This window comes from Arachis hypogaea, chromosome 11 (genome assembly GCF_003086295.3).
Source record: "Arachis hypogaea cultivar Tifrunner chromosome 11, arahy.Tifrunner.gnm2.J5K5, whole genome shotgun sequence".
NCBI lineage: Eukaryota > Viridiplantae > Streptophyta > Magnoliopsida > Fabales > Fabaceae > Arachis > Arachis hypogaea.
In genome coordinates, this window is record NC_092046.1 from 133,271,071 (window position 1) to 133,276,531 (window position 5,461).

The following is a 5,461-nucleotide window of genomic DNA, read 5'->3' on the forward strand; positions in this document are numbered from 1 at the left end:
TGGTTTATTGGTTCAACTGATAAATCACTGGTTGAACCGATAAAACTGGTCTCACGTAAATATAAAATATAAAATAGTTAAAAACTTAAAATTAAAATTTGAAATACATATCTTCACTAACATTTTATGAAGAATCAAGTCTCAACTTCTAAAAATAACTAATATAAAAAAAATCATAAAATTTTAAATACTACAATAATGTCTTATTTTGACACAATAAAAAAAATAATTAATTCACAAAGCCTATCATCTAACTATAATATCAGTAGATTTTAACACTAACATCAAAACAAATAACCTTAATCACAATACTAGCAATAAAATAGATCAAGTAAATTAATAAATTATATTTATATTAATAATGGTATATAATTAAAATATAATTAATTTTAAAAATAGAAAAAATAAAAATTAAATTAAATTAGATATTTATGTATACTATATAATTAGTATTTGTCAAATATAGTACTTAGAAGTGCAATGGCTAAGTGGCAAGTAGAGGTTACTTTTGCTCCAAGGTTCTTGGTTCGAGACCTTGTGGAGATATTTTAAAAAAATTTTCAAGCAGACCAGTTTGGTTAGACCGGTTTGCACCGGTTCTTACCATTTCACACCGATTTTATTCCTTAAACGGTCCAAAGAGTAAACCGAACTGGACTATAATCCAGTTCTAGTCCGATTCACTAGTTTTCTGGTCGAACCAACCGATCCAGTTCGGTTTTTACAACTATGGATATAATAATGGTAATTAAGTTGACAATTCAGTTGTTTTAATGGTAATTAAAATCTAATAATAGTTTATAATAAAAGAAACATTCTTTTGTAACAATGAACCTATAGTAATAGTTAGGGGTGTTCATAGATTAGATCATATCCATATAAATCCACAGTATTTATCCGTATCTGATCTGTAATTTGAGAATATAATCTGATCTGTAAGATGATCGGATTGGATCGAATCGGATCCACATTCTAATCAGATAGAAATAAATATGTTTAAAAAAGTAAACAAAAAAAATTATTGACTTTTTTTTATAAAAATAAAATTTTTTTATATTTTTTATTTTATGGATATATTTGATATCTGATCCAAACATACAAAGTGCGAATATCGAATTTGATCTAATGAGTTTAGTGTGGATTGGATTGAAATTTCAGCCATATCCCATCTGTAAACACCCCTAGCAATAATAACTAAAAAATTATAATGATTATATTTTTAACTAAGAGGAAGTGCAAAAAAAAGTACTAAATACAAGAACATTTAATCAAATATTAAAAAAAATTTACTTTAAAACATACGGTTGGACTTTTTTTGCTCATATATATATATATATATATAATAATAATAATAATAATAATAATAATAATAATAATAATAATAATAATATGATAATTGCTTTGTATATCACACAAATATAAACGTTTTTTTTCTATGATCTTAAGAAAGGTTTTGTAAGTCTCTAACTTTGTTGTCGATTTTTGTAGTGTTAGCTCTCATATTATCAATTTGATTCATATATAATTCGGATGATAAATTATTTGGTGACGTGCTTTCTTTTTTACTGTGATATACTTGTTTATTATTATTATTATTATTATTATTATTATTATTATTATTATTATTATTATTATTATGTACATTAAAAAATAACATGCCAAATTATTGCCATAACATAATAGAAGTATGGAAGTTTATCATTCTTCTCTAATAGAGGAAACAAAATTCTTTTCAATAATTTATTTAACGTTTAGTAGAATAAAAATAAATTTTATTAGAATAAATTTTAGTATGAGTTTAATATTTTTATTCATCATAAAATATTTATAGAATTACTCGTAGATAAATTTTGGAAAAAAGAAAAAAAACCATGATTTTTAATTTTATTTTTAAATAAACTTTATTTTTAATTTTAAAATAAATTTTATTTTTATTTTTTAATAATATTAATTTTTTACCGTATATAATTATTCAATTATTTTTTAATCATATATAAATAAATTACTCTTAATAAGAATTTTTTGTGTTATTCAATTATCTTTTTTTTTAAAATAATTAATTATTAAAATAATTAAATTTTTCACAACAAAAATAATAAAAAATTATGAATGAAAAAAATTAACCATCTTGATACTTTTTTGTATTTTTATTCATATTTTAATTATAAACATAAATATAATTTAATTATATTATTTATGAAATGTGACTATAGAAGTAGATAAAATTTAGTTATATTACTTATATATAGTTTCATTGTATTGTATTGCTTATAAAGTTAGATTATAATTATGACAATAGAATTGTTCTTGTATTTTTATATGTGTGACTAATTGGTGGTGTTAAAACATTACTCTTAATTATAAATAAGGTTTATAATTTAAAAAATCAAAGACTCAATTAAAAAGATACGAAAAAATGATGTTAAAATATTCTAACTCTTTAAAATAAAAATATTTAAAATTTAATTAAAAATTATTTAAAATTTAAACTCAATAAAAATTTATATTCAATGTGTTTTGTATTAAATATATTTAATAATCTATTATATCATATTATATCATATTGGTTGAAATTAGTTTTTATAATGTTAATTTTTTAATAACACTTTATTAGAAAAAATCATCTTTTCAGAATTTTTTAAAAATTAATTAATATTATATATATTTTATTACAATATATCTTGTTATAAAAAAATTATTTATTTCTAATGCTTATATTAAAAATAAAAACAAAATTTAAATTAGTAAATTTTAATCTATAATATAATAATAATATAGTAATTATTTTATATATTATACGAATAAAAATTAATTATTTTTTTATTTATAAATTTTTTTAAGAGCTTTTATATATATATATATATATATATATATATATATATATATATATTTATTTATTGATGAATGTGATATATTTTTTTATGTAAATAATCTTTTAAAAAAAAATCTAATAGTTAATCTATTACCTTTTTTGTTTTAGTCCAAATTAAATGTTTTTTATTGTTTTTGGAAAGAAAATCTTTTGAGGAATTTAATAATATGTGATGAGGAACACCGAATAAATTATACCAAAACCAATTAAAACACAACATAAAGACATCTTTAAAAAAAGACGTTTTAGGCATGTTTATCTGAGTGGCCTCCATCACATAAATCCGTATCAGTTTCAATTATTTGTTTTCCTCATTCCTTTGTATGCATTCATGTTATTGTCTAATAAACAATGACGGATCTAGAAAATTTTGATATTGGGAACAAAATATATATAATATGATAATAATTTTTATAATAAAAATATTAAGTTTACATAAAAAATTAGGTATCAAATTATCTACTATAGATTTGTATATAAATATATATATTATTTAACTTATTTTTAATGTGTATTTTGTATTTCAAAATTTGTATTTTAAAATTTATTTTATACAAGTGATTATTTTATGTATACGTAGCATAATTGTTGTCATAATTATATTTTATTATTGTAAAATATAATTAGATTTTAAAATATCTAATTACAAATTAAAATACTAAAATAGTAATTTAAATAATAACATATAATTTTAATTTTAATTTTTTATATTTCATATTTTGAAACCTTGACAATATAATCAAAATGTCTTCTTTTTTTTTTTGTATATGTCGTTGAACAATCGTTTAAAACTCAACTTTCATACAATTAGCTCTTAATGATATTCATAGTTGAAAAAGTTCATTCAATTAGTATAATTGTAAAAAACTAAGAGAAAATTTCACTCCCCTCTCCTACGAAATGTTAAAATGATACTATCCTCCCCTCTATTTTATAAATATACATTCTCCTCCTTTCTAACTTTTAAAAAACCTCCTCTTTAATTAATTTTATATTTTTTGTTTTAACTAATATTAACTTTATCCATTTTCTAAAAAAAATAAATTATTTTTTAAAAAATATCCATTAGCAAAAATTTTATTTTTATCATTAAATTTTACTTATCAAAATAGCCTTTAATAAATTATTTTTTTATTGATTAAATTGTATTTTTATCAAAATACTTTTAAAAAAATTAATAAATAAATTATTTTTTTCTAAGATACCTACCCTTCAATAATTTTTTAATTATTAAATTATGATTTTATCAAATTTTTTGTTAACAATTATTTTTATATTTTATTATTAATTTTTCAATATTAATATATATATTATTTTAACATTAAATAAAAAAATTTTACACTGTTAATATGTATAACAATTAATATATATTGATATTGAAAAATAATCTTACTATAATTTTTTATTTAATGTTAAAATAATATATATAGATATCGAAAAATTAATAGTAAAATATAAAAAAAATTGTTAACAAAAATTTTGGTAAAATTATAATTTAATAATTAAAAAATTATTGAAAGATATTTTTAAAAAATAATATAATTATTGAATTTTTTAAAAATACAATTTAATTAATAAAAAATAATTTATTAAAGAGTATTTTGGTAAGCAAAATTTAATGATAAAAACTAAAATTTTTGTTAATGGTATTTTTTAAAAATAATTTATTTTTTCTTAAAAAATGGATAAAGTTAATATTAGTTAATACAAAAAGTTTAAAATGGATTAAAGAAGAGGTTTTTTAAAAGTTAGAAGGGAGAAAAATGTACATTTATAAAATAGAGGGGAGGGGAGTGTCATTTTAGCATCTCGCAGGGGAGGGGAGTGAAATTTTCTCAAAAACTAAAGCTAATTTTAAAAGAAGAAATACAAATGGATAGATAATATTTTTTCGAGTCAATTTCTAAGAAAGAACACCAATCTTATTTAAATTTAAAATTTGATCATTATAATAGATATCTAATATGAAATACTCAAATTGACTATCAAGTGTCAAAAGTTGAATAAAAAATTATTGTGAGATCAAATTTAATAATTTAGTAAGAACAAATAAATATTATTATTATATACTAATCAATAAAATTTTAAATTATAGTGGGAGCACTTGCCTCCACAGCTGTAAGAGTAAATCCGTCCTTGCTAGTGATGGTCGGAACCAACTCCACCAGCGTTTCATATCTATTTGCTATTGTCAGTTCGCCACACATCAAACGAACTAGTTAATTAATTCTTAATACAAATTTAATAGATGGTTAGTGTTAATTATGGTTGAACAATTGAATTCCTCAAATAATTATTAAAAAAAATCATAAAGAATAATTTATTTTTTATTTATGAGAGGGTTGATTAAAAATTATCATAAATTATAGATTACTAGTAGAATTATTTGATCATATTAATTGGTACGGTTATTTTTCTCCATTATATGTTGTGTTATATACATTGAACTCATTTATGACTTTGGTATGTTACATTGTTTTTTTCTAGAAGGTGAAGGAGAAAGAAGAAAAAAGAGAAATAATTTTTACTCGATTACTTTTTTAATAATAATAATAATAACACAAATAAAAGAACCAAATGCTCCTATGA